This window comes from Cherax quadricarinatus, chromosome 72 (assembly GCF_038502225.1).
Source record: "Cherax quadricarinatus isolate ZL_2023a chromosome 72, ASM3850222v1, whole genome shotgun sequence".
Taxonomy (NCBI): Eukaryota; Metazoa; Arthropoda; class Malacostraca; order Decapoda; family Parastacidae; genus Cherax; species Cherax quadricarinatus.
This window is the reverse complement of record NC_091363.1, coordinates 19297545-19314280: the sequence shown is the minus strand read 5'-3', so window position 1 is coordinate 19314280 and position 16736 is coordinate 19297545.

Below are 16736 nucleotides of genomic sequence, written 5' to 3'. Positions count from 1 at the left end.
TCCCCCCCACACCCCCAACCTTCGCATCCCCAGGTCCGTGGATCCAGGAGTCCACCTGTGTGACGCCAGGTGCTCCCCCTTCCCCACTTCCCCCCCCCCGCACGCTCATCCTTCGCATCCCCAGGTCCGTGGATCCAGGAGTCCACCTGTGTGACGCCACTTGCTCCCCCTTCCCCACTTCCCCCCCCCCCACACCCTCAACCCTCGCATCCCCAGGTCCCTGGTTCCAGGAGTCCATCTGTGTGACGCCAAATGCTCCCCGTTTTCCACTTCCCCCCCACATCCCCAACAACCTTCGCATCCCCAGGTCCGTGGATCCAGGAGTCCACCTGTGTGACGCCAGGTGCTCCCCCTTCCCCACTTCCCCCCACACCCCCAACAACCCTCGCATCCCCAGGTCCGTGGATCCAGGAGTCCACCTGTGTGACACCAGGTGCTCCCCCTTCCCCACTTCCCCCCCACACCCCCAACAACCCTCGCATCCCCAGGTCCGTGGATCCAGGAGTCCACCTGTGTGACACCAGGTGCTCCCCCTTCCCCACTTCCCACCCCGCACCCTCAACCTTCGCATCCCCAGGTCCGTGGATCCAGGAGTCCACCTTTGTGACGCCACGTGCTCCCCCTTCCCCACTTCGCCCCAACACCCTCAACTTTCTCATCCCCAGGTCCATGGATCCAGAAGTCCACCTTTGTTAAGCCAGGTGCTCCCCCTTCCCCACTTCCCCCCCCCACACCGCCCTCAACAACCTTCTTCGCATCCACAGGTCCGTGGATCCAGGAGTCCACCTGTGTGACACCAGGTGCTCCCCCTTCCCCACTTCCCCCCCACACCCTCAACAACCTTCTTCGCATCCCCAGGTCCGTGGATCCAGGAGTCCACCTGTGTGACGCCAGGTGCTCCCCCTTCCCCACTTCCCCCCCCGCGCCCTCAACAACCTTCTTCTTTGCACCCCCCCCAGGTCCGTGGTTCCAGGAGTCCACCTGTGTGACGCCAGGTGCTCCCCCTTCCCCCACACCCCAACCTTGCACCCCCCCCGGGTCCGTGGTTCCAGGAGTCCACCTGTGCGAAGGCCAGGTGCTCCCCCTTCCCCACTTCCCCCACACCCCAACCTTGCACACCCCCCCCGGGGTCCGTGGTTCCAGGAGTCCACCTGTGTGACGCCAGGTGCTCCCCCTCCCCACTTCCCCCCCCGCAACCTTCCCCCCCAGGTCCGTGGATCCAGGAGTCCACCTGTGTGACGCCAGGTGCTCCCCCTTCCCCACTTCCTTCCCACACCCTCAACCTTCGCCTCCCCAGGTCCGTGGATCCAGGAGTCCACCTGTGTGACGCCAGGTGCTCCTCCTTCCCCACTTCCCCCACACCCCAACCTTGCATCCCCAGGTCCGTGGATCCAGGAGTCCACCTGTGTGACTCCAGGTGCTCCCCCTTCCCCACTTCCCCCCCACCCCCCCAACCTTCGCATCCCCAGGTCCGTGGATCCAGGAGTCCACCTGTGTGACGCCAGGTGCTCCCCCTTCCCCACTTCCCCCCCACACCCTCAACCTTCGCATCCCCAGGTCCGTGGATCCAGGAGTCCACCTGTGTGACACCAGGTGCTCCCCCTTCCCCACTTCCCCCCACGCGCCTTCAACAACCTTCTTCGCATCCCCAGGTCCTTGGATCCAGTTGTCCACCTGTGTGACGCCAGGTGCTCCCCCTTCCCCACTTCCCCCCCGCGCCTACAACAACCTTCTTCGCATCCCCAGGTCCGTGGATCCAGGGGTCCACCTGTGTGACGCCAGGTGCTCCCCCTTCCCCACTTCCCCCCCCGCGCCTTCAACAACCTTCGCATCCCCAGGTCCTTGGATCCAGGAGTCCACCTGTGTGACGCCAGGTGCTCCCCCTTCCCCACTTCCCCCCCCGCACTCTCAACCTTCGCATCCCCAGGTCCGTGGATCCAGGAGTCCACCTGTGTGACGCCAGGTGCTCCCCCTGCCCCACTGCACCCCCCCCCCCCGCATCCACAACAACCTTCGCATCCCCAGGTCCGTGGATCCAGGAGTCCACCTGTGTGACGCCAGGTGCTCCCCCGTCCCCCCTTCCCCCCCCACCCCCAACCTTCGCATCCACAGGTCCGTGGATCCAGGAGTCCACCTGTGTGACGCCAGGTGCTCCCCCTTCCCCACTTCCCCCCCCCACACCCCAACCTTCGCATCCCCAGGTCCGTGGATCCAGGAGTCCACCTGTGTGACGCCAGGTGCTCCCCCTTCCCCACTTCCCCCCCACACCCCAACCTTCGCATCCCCAGGTCCGTGGATCCAGGAGTCCACCTGTGTGACGCCAGGTGCTCCCCCTTCTTCACTTCCCCCCCACACCCTCAACCTTCGCATCCCCAGGTCCGTGGATCCAGGAGTCCACCTGTGTGACGCCAGGTGCTCCCCCTCCCCACATCTCCCCGCACCCTCAACCTTCGGATCCCCAGGTCCGTGGATCCAGGAGTCCACCTGTGTGAAGGCCAGGTGCTCCCCCTTCCCCACTTCCCCCCAACCTTGCATCCCCAGGTCCGTGGATCCAGGAGTCCACCTGTGTGACACCAGGTGCTCCCCCTTCCCCACTTCCCCCCCACACCCCAACCTTCGCATCCCCAGGTCCGTGGATCCAGGAGTCCACCTGTGTGACGCCAGGTGCTCCCCCTTCCCCACTTCCCCCACACCCCAACCTTGCACCCCCCCCGGGGTCCGTGGTTCCAGGAGTCCACCTGTGCGAAGGCCAGGTGCTCCCCCTTTCCCACTTCCCCCACACCCCAACCTTGCACCCCGCCCCCGGGGTCCGTGGTTCCAGGAGTCCACCTGTGTGACGCCAGATGCTCCCCCTTCCCCAAATCCCCCACACCCCAACCATCTTCGCAACCCCAGGTCCGTGGATCCAGGAGTCCACCTGTGTGACGCCAGGTGCTCCCCCTTCCCCACTTCCCCCCCCACACCCCCCAACCCTTCGCATCCCCAGGTCCGTGGATCCAGGAGTCCACCTGTGTGACACCAGGTGCTCCCCCTTCCCCACTTTCCGCCCCACACCCCAACCTTCTTCGCATCCCCAGGTCCGTGGATCCAGGAGTCCACCTGTGTGACACCAGGTGCTCCCACCTTCCCCACTTCCCCCCCCCACACCCTCAACTTCTTCGCATCCCCAGGTCCGTGGATCCAGGAGTCCACCTGTGTGACACCAGGTGCTCCCCCTTCCCCACTTCCCCCCCCGCACCCTCTCAACCCTCGCATCCCCAGGTCCGTGGATCCAGGAGTCCACCTGTGTGACACCAGGTGCTCCCCCTTCCCCACTTCACCCCCACACCCTCAACCATCGCATCCCCAGGTCCGTGGATCCAGGAGTCCACCTGTGTGACACCAGGTGCTCTCCCTTCCCCACTTCCCTCCCACACCCCAACCTTCTTAGCATCCCCAGGTCCGTGGATCCAGGAGTCCACCTGTGTGACACCAGGTGCTCCCCCTTCCCCACTTCCCCCCCCACACCCTCAACAACCTTCTTCGCATCCCCAGGTCCGTGGATCCAGGAGTCCACCTGTGTGACACCAGGTGCTCCCCCTTCCCCACTTCCCCCCCACACCCTCAACAACCTTCTTCGCATCCCCAGGTCCGTGGATCCAGGAGTCCACCTGTGTGACACGAGGTGCTCCCCCTTCCCCACTTCCCCCCCCAACAACCTCAACAACCTTCTTCGCATCCCCAGGTCCGTGGATCCAGGAGTCCACCTGTGTGACACCAGGCGCTCCCACTTCCCCACTTCCCCCCAGCTATTGATCCTGTTTATTTGCATGGTACGCAAAAGTTAACAACACAGTTTTCCCACACTCCTTTCCTTCATGTGGGGAACGTGAACCCTCCAAGGTTTACAGAAAGTACAGTAGATTATTACATGAACATTTGATAGACTGCCCAAAGCCATGTCAGACAACATGGATGAATTTCACAAAAAAATATTACTGTGATTAACTTTGTAGCAACGTAACGAACCTGTGTTACTCATTATCACCTCCTCCAAAATACCATTACATATTTCGAGAGCATTTTGGAGGAGGTGATAATGAATAACAAAGGTTCGTTACGTTGCTGCAAAGTTCCTCACAGTAATATTTTTTTGTGAAATTCATCCATGTTGTCTGACATGGCTTTGGGCAGTCTATCAAATGTTCATGTAATAATCTACTGTACTTTCTGTAAACCTTGGAGGGTTCACGTTCCTCACATGAAGGAAAGGAGTGTGGGAAAACTGTGTGGGACTCTCGGAGCTGCACTCAATCACAGAATCTATGCCCTCAGCGTACCTGTTACTGCAGTAGCAGCAAGGCGTAACTCCTGACACTGCACAAAAGTGGCATGTGGCTGGATGAGAATTTTTGTAATGTAACTTTTTATGAACACAGCAATATATGCTTGTTATGTATCCCTCCAGCCTTATGTATTGTATATACCATCTTTGTGCCATCAATATATCTTTTACGACTTGTGTACGATATATATATATATATATATATATATATATATATATATATATATATATATATATATATATATATATATATATATATATATATATATATATATATATATGTCGCGCAGAATAGGTAAAATTGGTCAATTAGCAAAAACTTATTTAAAATTAAACACTCTAAATTTTCTCTAAAACGTTTGAAGATATTTTTTTTTTTATTTACAATTTAATAATGAACAAACACAATTACATATTTTTTCTCGTTAGGTTCGGAATGAATTTTGCAAAATTTTTGCATAAGCAATTTTTTGCTTGCCTTATTGGCAAGAAGAGCGTTCCTGTTTATGCCAAAATCGCAAGTTTTAATACCGGATGGATGGTGCATTCAGGCATTTGCGAATACAAAGAACTTTATCCATGGAGACTTAAAGAAGGGAATGTATGAGAGAATAGTGGTTTGACACACTTGTACGAGGTACTTTGAAAAAGTTCATGGATTCGAACTTTTGTGCACTTTGAGTGAAACAAGGTAACATCGTAGATAATAACTGTGCAGTAACTCATTAGTCAAGTACCGTGGCGAGTTTAAGGTTCACACCATAACAATGAAAGTGATAAAATACCAAATTACAAACTTCATGGAACAGCACAATCTACATTCCTCAAACCAGCACGGTTTAAGAATTGGGTAATCATGCCTGTCACTGCTACTGAACCACTATAACAGAATTACGTTGGAAGGCGTTGGAGGAAAACAAAAACGCAAATATAATGTACATAGTTGTTACAAAGGCGTCTGACAAATGCATTCATGGGGTGACTGGTATAAGAGAAGTAGTATGAAAGAGGAAGTAGTGTGTATGAAAGAGGAAGTAGTGTGTATGAAAGAGGAAGTAATGGGTATGAAAAAGGAAGTAGTGTGTATGAAAGAGGAAGTAGTATGAAAGAGGAAGTAGTGTGTTTGAAAGAGGAAGTAATGGGTGTGAAAAGGGAAGTAATGGGTATGAAAAAGGAAGTAATGGGTATGAAAAAGAAAGTAATGGGTATGAAAGTGGAAGAAGTGTGTATGAAAGAGGAAGCAGTGTGTATGAAAGAGGAAGCAGTGTGTATGAAAGAGGAAGCAGTGTGTATGAAAGAGGAAGCAGTGTGTATGAAAGAGGAAGCAGTGTGTATGAAAGAGGAAGCAGTGTGTATGAAAGAGGAAATAGTGTGTGTGAAAGAGGAAATAGTGCCGTGAATTACAACTGTTTTGAGTAAATTATGTATGAATAATTAAACACGCATATGACATAAACCTAAATGAAAATATAAACCCAAACACAAAATATAAACACAAAAAACAATAAATTATATGTAAATCAATTCGAGAGAGACTTGACCTGCTGACCTAACATACTTTATCTCCTGATCATCCAACCTTCCCACTAACATACTTTATCTCCTGATCATCCAACCTTCCCACTAACATACTTTATCTCCTGATGATCCAACCTTCCCACTAACACACTTTATCTCCTGATGATCCAACCTTCCCACTAACATACTTTATCTCCTGATCATCCAACCTTCCCACTAACATACTTTATCTCCTGATCATCCAACCTTCCCACTAACATACTTTATCTCCTGATCATCCAACCTTCCCACTAACATACTTTATCTCCTGATCATCCAACCTTCCCACTAACATACTTTATCTCCTGATCATCCAACCTTCCCACTAACATACTTTATCTCCTGATCATCCAACCTTCCCACTAACATACTTTATCTCCTGATCATCCAACCTTCCCACTAACATACTTTATCTCCTGATCATCCAACCTTCCCACTAACATACTTTATCTCCTGATCATCCAACCTTCCCACTAACATACTTTATCTCCTGATCATCCAACCTTCCCACTAACATACTTTATCTCCTGATCATCCAACCTTCCCACTAACATACTTTATCTCCTGATCATCCAACCTTCCCACTAACATACTTTATCTCCTGATCATCCAACCTTCTCACTAACATACTTTATCTCCTGATGATCCAACCTTCCCACTAACATACTTTATCTCCTGATCATACAACCTTCCCACTAACATACTTTATCTCCTGATCATCCAACCTTCCCACTAACATACTTTATCTCCTGATGATCCAACCTTCCCACTAACATACTTTATCTCCTGATCATCCAACCTTCCCACTAACATACTTTATCTCCTGATCATCCAACCTTCCCACTAACATACTTTATCTCCTGATGATCCAACCTTCCCACTAACATACTTTATCTCCTGATGATCCAACCTTCCCACTAACATACTTTATCTCCTGATCATCCAACCTTCCCACAAACATACTTTATCTCCTGATCATCCAACCTTCCCACTAACATACTTTATCTCCTGATCATCCAACCTTCCCACTAACATACTTTGTCTCCTGATCATCCAACCTTCTCACTAACATACTTTATCTCCTGATGATCCAACCTTCCCACTAACATACTTTATCTCCTGATCATCCAACCTTCCCACTAACATACTTTATCTCCTGATGATCCAACCTTCCCACTAACATACTTTATCTCCTGATCATCCAACCTTCCCACTAACATACTTTATCTCCTGATGATCCAACCTTCCCACTAACATACTTTATCTCCTGATCATCCAACCTTCCCACTAACATACTTTATCTCCTGATCATCCAACCTTCCCACTAACATACTTTATCTCCTGATGATCCAACCTTCCCACTAACATACTTTATCTCCTGATCATCCAACCTTCCCACTAACATACTTTATCTCCTGATGATCCAACCTTCCCACTAACATACTTTATCTCCTGATCATCCAACCTTCCCACTAACATACTTTATCTCCTGATGATCCAACCTTCCCACTAACATACTTTATCTCCTGATCATCCAACCTTCCCACTAACATACTTTATCTCCTGATGATCCAACCTTCCCACTAACATACTTTATCTCCTGATCATCCAACCTTCCCACTAACATACTTTATCTCCTGATGATCCAACCTTCCCACTAAGTTTTCTTCTCTTTTTTTTTCTATTTTTTTTAATATCTTAAATTATATTTTTTTTATATTTTTGTTATATAATGTTATATTAAGGTTTGTTATACTATTTTTTGTTATATTAAGTTGTATTATGTTCTGTTATGTTACTATTCTAATAACATAACAGAATATGCAACACAACCACTGTGAAAAAAATGAACTTCCAAGCGCATTCGTTATTTCTCACTTGATTTATCACATTGGATATTCCGCATATTGTGATATCACCTGTGTACCGTGATTTATTGTATAGCAGATTATCACTTTTCCAGCCTTAGTGTGGTAAGTGGACTGCACTAGGTTGAGTGGTGGTGCTGGAGGCAAACAGTATACACAGCTTCAAGAATAGATATGATCAGTCCCTGTAGACCAGAAATCAACAGAACCGGTAAGAAAAAAGTTATGAAGTGGGTTCAGGAGCTATGAATCAACCACTGTAGAAATTTTTTTATCAAGTGATTAGATGGCAGCCGTCTTGTCTGAGTTCTTGTTTGTCATCACTCACCAGTTAACTTTTTATATACTAGTGTTGTTCGTGTCATTGTTGTTCGTGACAGTGTTGTTCGTGTCAGTGTTGTTCGTGCCAGTGTTGTTCGTGTAAGTGTTGTTCGTGTCAGTGTTGTTCGTGTAAGTGTTGCTCGTGTCAGTGTTGTTCGTGTCAGTGTTGTTCGTGTAAGTGTTGTTCGTGTCAGTGTTGTTCATGTCAGTGTTGTTCGTGTCAGTGTTCTTCGTGCCAGTGTTGTTCATGTCAGTGTTGTTCATGTCAGTGTTGTTCGTGTCAGTGTTGTTCATGTCAGTGTTGTTCATGTCAGTGTTGTTCATGTCAGTGTTGTTCATGTCAGTGTTGTTCATGTCAGTGTTGTTCATGTCAGTGTTGGTCATGTCAGTGTTGGTCATGAACAACACTGACTATTAATGTAAAGGTGAACACTAGTGTTATTCTTGGATGAGTTTATTCATCATAGTGAACATTAATGTTGTCCTTGTATGTGTTCATTCATCATAGTGAACATTAATGTTGTTCTTGTATGTGTTCATTCATCATAGTGAACATTAATGTTGTCCTTGTATGTGTTCATTCATCATAGTGAACATTAATGTTGTCCTTGTATGTGTTCATTCATCATAGTGAACATTAATGTTGTTCTTGTATGTGTTCATTTATAATAGTGAACATTAATGTTATTCTTGGTGATGACATCCATTTATGCATGTATATATATATATATATATATATATATATATATATATATATATATATATATATATATATATATATATATATATATATATATATATATATATATATATATATATATATATATATATATATATGCATTTTTTTATGGACAGAGATGTTCAAATATCCATAAATACATGTATACATTTAAAAATTACACATGTATACGTAACCATATATATAAATAAACCGAACATAAAACACTGTGACTTATGAGGACTTTTCAGTGAGATTTGGACCATTAACTAGCCGCTGGCAAACGCAAAATGTTGGTAATAACGATGATAATATTATGACCAGGATCTACGTCCTGACGAGTGTTTGCCAGATGGTGACCCTGTCACTGGCTCCTGAAGGTGTGTGACGACTAGTTACTGGCTCCTGAAGGTGTGTGACGACTAGTTACTGGCTCCTGAAGGTGTGTGATCTGTCACTGTGATGACCCGTCACTGGCTCCTGAAGGTGTGTGACACCTGGTGTCACACAGGAGGACTCCTGGATCCACGGACCTGGGGATGCGAGGGTTGAAGGGGTGTGGGGGGGAAGTGGGGAAGGAGGAGCACCTGGTGTCACACAGGTGGACTCCTGGATCCACGGACCTGGGGATGCGAGGGTTGAGGGGGTGTGGGGGGATAAGTGGGGAAGGGGGAGCACCTGGCGTCACACAGGTGGACTCCTGGAACCACGGACCTGGGGATGCAAGGTTGAGAGCGTGGGGGAAGTGGGGAAGGGGGAGCACCTGGTGTCACACAGGTGGACTCCTGGATCCACGGACCTGGGGATGCGAGGGTTGATGGGGTTGCGGGGGGGAAGTGAGGAAGGAGGAGCACCTGGTGTCACACAGGTGGACTCCTGGATCCACGGAGCTGGGGATGCGAGGGTTGAGGGGGTGTGGGGGGGGAAGTGGAGAAGGGGGAGCACCAGTCGTCACACAGATGGACTCCTGGAACCACGGACCTGGGGATGCAGGGTTGAGGGAGCGTGGGGGGGGAAGTGGGGAAGGGGGAGCACCGGGGTGTCAAACAGGTGGACTCCTGGATCCACGGACCTGGGGATGCGAGGGTTGAGGAGGTGCGGGGGAGGGGAAGTGAGGAAGGGGGAGCACCTGGTGTCACACAGATGGACTCCTGGATCCACGGACCTGGGGATGCGAGGGTTGAGGGTGTGGGGGGGGAAGTGGGGAAGAGGGAGCACCTGGTGTCACACAGGTGGACTCTTGGATCCACCGACCTGGGGATGCGAGGGTTGAGAGTGTGGGGGGGGAAGTGGGGAAGGGGGAGCACCTGGTGTCACACAGGTGGACTCCTGGATCCACGGACCTGGGGATGCGAGGGTTGAGGGGGTCTGGGGGGGAAGTGGGGAAGGGGGAGCACCTGGTGTCACACAGGTGGACTCCAGGATCCACGGACCTGGGGATGCGAGGGTTGAGTGTGTGGGTGGGAAGTGGGGAAGGGGGAGCACCTGGTGTCACACAGGTGGACTCCTGGATCCACGGACCTGGGGATGCGACGGTTGAGGGGGTGTGGGAGGGGGAAGTGGGGAAGGGGGAGCACCTGGTGTCACACAGGTGGACTCCTGGATCCACGGACCTGGGGATGCGAGGGTTGAGGGGGTGCGGGGGGGAAGTGGGGAAGGGAGAGCACCTGGTGTCACACAGGTGGACTCCTGGATCCACGGACCTGGGGATGCGAGGGTTGAGGGGGTGTGGGCGGGAAGTGGGGAAGGGGGAGCACCTGGTGTCACACAGGTGGACTCCTGGATCCACGGACCTGGGGATGCGAGGGTTGAGGGTGTGGGCAGGAAATGTGGAAGGAGGAGCACCTGGTGTCACAGAGGTGGACTCCTGGATCCACGGACCTGGGGATGCGAGGGTTGAGGGGGTGTGTGGGGGGAAGTGGGGAAGGGGGAGCACCTGGTGTCACACAGGTGGACTCCTGGATCCACGGACCTGGGGATGCGAGGGTTGAGGGGGTGTGGGGGGGAAGTGGGGAAGGGGGAGCACCTGGTGTCACACAGGTGGACTCCTGGATCCACGGACCTGGGGATGCGAGGGTTGAGGGGGTGGGGGGAAGTGGGGAAGGGGGAGCACCTGGTGTCACACAGGTGGACTCCTGGATCCACGGACCTGGGGATGCGAGGGTTGAGGCGGTGTGGGGGTGAAGTGGGGAAGGGGGAGCACCTGGAGTCACACAGGTGGACTCCTGGATCCACGGACCTGGGGATGCGAGGGTTGAGGGGGTGTGGGAGGGAAGTGGGGAAGGGGGAGCACCTGGTGTCACACAGGTGGACTCCTGGATCCACGGACCTGGGGATGCGAGGGTTGAAGGGGTGATGCGAGGGGGGGTGAAGTGGGGAAGGGGGAGCACCTGGTGTCACACAGGTGGACTCCTGGATCCACGGACCTGGGGATGCGAGGGTTGAGGGGGTGTGGGGGGGAAGTGGGGAAGGGGGAGCACCTGGTGTCACACAGGTGGACTCCTGGATCCACGGACCTGGGGATGCGAGGGTTGAGGGGGTGTGGGGGGGAAGTGGGGAAGGGGGAGCACCTGGTGTCACACAGGTGGACTCCTGGATCCACGGACCAGGGGATGCGAGGGTAGAGGGTGTGAGTGGGGGGGGGAAATGGGAGCACCTTGCGCCACACAGGTGGACTCCTGGAACCACGGTTGAGGGGTGTGTGGAAGGGGGGGGAAGTGGGGAAGGGGGAGCACCTGGTGTCACACAGGTGGACTCCTGGATCCACGGACCATGGGGATAGGGTTGAGGGGGTTTGGGGGGGAAGTGGGGAAGGGGGAGCACCTGGTGTCACACAGGTGGACTCCTGGATCCACGGACCTGGGGATGCGAGGGTTGAGGGGGTGTGGGGGGGGAAGTGGGGAAGGGGGAGCACATGGTGTCACACAGGTGGACTCCTGGATCCACGGACCTGGGGATGCGAGGGTTGAGGGGGTGTGGGGGGGGAAGTGGGGAAGGGGGAGCACCTGGTGTCACACAGGTGGACTCCTGGATCCACGGACCTGGGGATGCGAGAGTTGAGAGGGTGTGTGGGGGGGAAGTGGGGAAGGGGGAGCACCTGGCGTCACACAGGTGGACTCGTGGATCCACGGACCTGGGGATGCCAGGGTTGACGGGGTTTGGGGAGGTCGCGAGGAAGGAGGAGCACCTGGTATCACACAGGCGGACTTCTGGATCCACGGACCTGGGGATGCGAGGGTTGAGGGGGTGTGGGGTGGAAGTGGGGAAGCGGGAGCACCTGGTGTCACACAGGTGGACTCCTGGATCCACGGACCTGGGGATGCGAGGGTTGAGGGGGTCTGGGGGGGAGGTGGGGAAGGGGGAGCACCTGGTGTCACACAGGTGGACTCCTGGATCCACGGACCTGGGGATGCGAGGGTTGAGGGGGTGTGGGGGTGAAGTGGGGACGGGGAGCACCTGGCGTCACACAGGTGGACTCCTGGATCCACGGACCAGGGGATGCGAGGGTTGAGAGTATGAGGGGGGGAAAGTGGGGAAGGGGGAGCACCTGGCGTCACACAGGTGGACTCCTGGATCCACGGACCTGGGGATGCGAGGGTTGAGAGTGTGTGTTGGGGGGGAAGTGGGGAAGGGGGAGCACCTGGTGTCACACAGGTGGACTCCTGGATCCACGGACCTGGGGATGCGAGGGTTGAGGGGGTGTGGAGGGGAAGTGGGGAAGGGGGAGCACCTGGTGTCACACAGGTGGACTCCTGGATCCACGGACCTGGGGATGCGAGGGTTGAGGGTGTGGGGGGGAAGTGGGGAAGGGGGAGCACCTGGTGTCACACAGGTGGACTCCTGGATCCACGGACCTGGGGATGCGAGGGTTGAGGGGGTGTGGGGGAGGAAGTGGGGAAGGGGGAGCACCTGGTGTCACACAGGTGGACTCCTGGATCCACGGACCTGGGGATGCGAGGGTTGAGGGTGTGTGGGGGGGGAAGTGGGGAAGGGGGAGCACCTGGTGTCACACAGGTGGACTCCTGGATCCACGGACCTGGGGATGCGAGGGTTGAGGGGGTGTGGGGGGGAAGTGGGGAAGGGGGAGCACCTGGTGTCACACAGGTGGACTCCTGGATCCACGGACCTGGGGATGCGAGGGTTGAGGGGGTCTGGGGGGGAAGTGGGGAAGGGGGAGCACCTGGTGTCACACAGGTGGACTCCTGGATCCACGGACCTGGGGATGCGAGGGTTGAGGGGGTGTGGGGGGAAGTGGGGAAGGGGGAGCACCTGGTGTCACACAGGTGGACTCCAGGATCCACGGACCTGGGGATGCGAGGGTTGAGGGGGTGTCAGGAGGGGAATTGGGGAAGGGGGAGCACCTGGTGTCACACAGGTGGACTCCTGGATCCACGGACCTGGGGATGCGAGGGTTGAGTGTGTGGGTGGGAAGTGGGGAAGGGGGAGCACCTGGTGTCACACCGGTGGACTCCTGGATCCACACATGCGAGGGTTGAGGGTGTGGGGGGTAGTGGGGAAGGGGGAGCACCTGGCGTCACACAGGGACTCCTCCACGGACCTGGGGATGCGAGGGTTGAGGGGGTGTGGGGGGGGGTAAGTGGGGACGGGGGAGCCCCTGGTGTCACACAGGTGGACTCCTGGATCCACGGACCCGAGGGTTGAGGGGGTGTGGGGGGGAAGTGGGGAAGGGGGGCATGTCACACAGGAGGATTCCTGGGTTGATGCGAGGGTTGAGGGTGTGTGGGGGGGGGGGAAGTGGGGAAGGGGGAGCACCTGGTGTCACACAGGTGGACTCCTGGATCCACGGACCTGGGGATGCGAGGGTTGAGGGTGGGTGGGGGGGAAGTGGGGAAGGGGGAGCACCTGGTGTCACACAGGTGGACTCCTGGATCCACGGACCTGGGGATGCGAGGGTTGAGGGAGTGTGGGGGGGAAGGGGGAGCACCTGGTGTCACACAGGTGGACTCCTGGATCCACGGACCTGGGGATGCGAGGGTTGAGTGGGTGCGGGGGGGGGTGAAGTGGGGAAGGGGGAGCACCTGGTGTCACACAGGTGGACTCCTGGATCCACGGACCTGGGGATGCGAGGGTTGAGGATGTGTGGGGGAAGTGGGGAAGGGGGAGCACCTGGTGTCACACAGGTGGACTCCTGGATCCACGGACCTGGGGATGCGAGGGTTGAGGGAGTGTGGGGGGGAAGTGGGGAAGGGGGAGCACCTGGTGTCACACAGGTGGACTCCTGGATCCACGGACCTGGGGATGCGAGGGTTGAGGGGGTGTGCTGGGGGTAAGTGGGGAACGGGGAGCACCTGGTGTCACACAGGTGGACTCCTGGATCCACGGACCTGGGGATGCGAGGGTTGAGGGGGTGCGTGGGGGAAGTGGGGAAGGGGGAGCACCTGGTGTCACACAGGTGGACTCCTGGATCCACGGACCTGGGGATGCGAGGGTTGAGGGTGTGTGGGGGGGAAGTGGGGAAGGGGGAGCACCTGGTGTCACACAGGTGGACTCCTGGATCCACGGACCTGGGGATGCGAGGGTTGAGGGGGTGTGGGGGGGAAGTGGGGAAGGGGGAGCACCTGGTGTCACACAGGTGGACTCCTGGATCCACGGACCTGGGGATGCGAGGGTTGAGGGGGTGTGGGGGGAAGTGGGGAAGGGGGAGCACCTGGTGTCACACAGGTGGACTCCTGGATCCACGGACCTGGGGATGCGAGGGTTGAGGGGGTGTGGGGGGGAAGTGGGGAAGGGGGAGCACCTGGTGTCACACAGGTGGACTCCTGGATCCACGGACCTGGGGATGCGAGGGTTGAGGGGGTGTGGGGGGGAAGTGGGGAAGGGGGAGCACCTGGTGTCACACAGGTGGACTCCTGGATCCACGGACCTGGGGATGCGAGGGTTGAGGGGGTGTGGGGGGGAAGTGGGGAAGGGGCAGCACCTGGTGTCACACAGGTGGACTCCTGGATCCACGGACCTGGGGATGCGAGGGTTGAGGGGGTGTGGGGGGGATGAAGTGGGGAAGGGTGAGCACCTGGTGTCACACAGGTGGACTCCTGGATCCACGGACCTGGGGATGCGAGGGTTGAGGGGGTGTGGGGGGGGAATTGAGGAAGGGGGAGCACCTGGTGTCACACAGGTGGACTCCTGGATCCACGGACCTGGGGATGCGAGGGTTGAGAGGGTGTGTGGGGGGGAAGTGGGGAAGGGGGAGCACCTGGTGTCACACAGGTGGACTCCTGGATCCACGGACCTGGGGATGCGAGGGTTGAGGGGGTGTGGGGCGGAAGGGGGAGCACCTGACGTCACACAGGTGGACTCCTGGATCCACGGACCTGAGGATGCGAGGGTTGAGGAGGTGTGGGTGGGAAGTGGGGAAGGGGGAGCACCTGGCGTCACACAGGTGGACTCCTGGATCCACGGACCTGGGGATGCGAGGGTTGAGGGGGTGTGGGGGGGAAGTGGGGAAGGGGGAGCACCTGGCGTCACACAGGTGGACTCCTGGAACCACGGACCTGGGGATGCAAGGGTTGAGAGTGTGTGTGGGGGGGAGGGGAAGTGGGGAAGGGGGAGCACCTGGCGTCACACAGGTGGACTCCTGGATCCACGGACCTGGGGATGCGAGGGTTGAGGGTGTGGGGGGAAGTGGGGAAGGGGGAGCACCTGGTGTCACACAGGTGGACTCCTGGATCCACGGACCTGGGGATGCGAGGGTTGAGGGTGTGAAGGGGGGAAGTGGGGAAGGGGGAGCACCTGGTGTCACACAGGTGGACTCCTGGATCCACGGACCTGGGGATGCGAGGGTTGAGGGGGTGTGGGGGGGAAGTGGGGAAGGGGGAGCACCTGGCGTCACACAGGTGGACTCCTGGATCCACGGACCTGAGGATGCGAGGGTTGAGGGGGTGTGTGGGGCGAAAATGGGGAAGGGGGAGCACCTGGTGTCACACAGGTGGACTCCTGGATCCACGGACCTGGGGATGCGAGGGTTGAGGGGGTGTGTGGGGGGGAAGTGGGGAAGGGGGAGCACCTGGCGTCACACAGGTGGACTCCTGGATCCACGGACCTGGGGATGCGAGGGTTGAGGGGGTGTCGGGGAGGGGAAGTGGGGAAGGGGGAGCACCTGGTGTCACACAGGTGGACTCCTGGATCCACGGACCTGGGGATGCGAGGGTTGAGGGTGTGGGGGGAAGTGGGGAAGGGGGAGCACCTGGTGTCACACAGGTGGACTCCTGGATCCACGGACCTGGGGATGCGAGGGTTGAGGGGGTGTGGGGGGGAAGTGGGGAAGGGGGAGCACCTGGTGTCACACAGGTGGACTCCTGGATCCACGGACCTGGGGATGCGAGGGTTGAGGGGGTGTGGGGAGGGGAAGTGGGGAAGGGGGAGCACCTGGTGTCACACAGGTGGACTCCTGGATCCACGGACCTGGGGATGCGAGGGTTGAGGGGGTGTGGGGGGGAAGCGAGGAAGGGGGAGCACCTGGTGTAACACAGGTGGACTTCTGGATCCACGGACCTGGGGATGCGAGGGTTGAGGGGGTGTGGGGTGGAAGTGGGAAAGCGGGAGCACCTGGTGTCACACAGGTGGACTCCTGGATCCACGGACCTGGGGATGCGAGGGTTGAGGGGGTGTGGGGGGGGAAGTGGGGAAGGGGGAGCTCCTGGTGTTACACAGGTGGAGTCCTGGATCCACGGACCTGGGGATGCGAGGGTAGAGGGAGGGGAGGGGGGAGAACCTTGCTGTCACACAGGTGAATACCTGATCCACGGACCTGGGGATGCGAAGGCGGTTGAGGGTGTAGGGGGAAGTGGGGAAGGAGAGCACCTGCTGTCACATTGGTATGAATACCTGGATCCACAGACCCTGGGGATGCGAAGGTTGAGGGTATGGGGGAAGTGGGGGAAGGGGGAGCACTGCTGTCACACAGGTGAATACCTGGATGCACGGAATT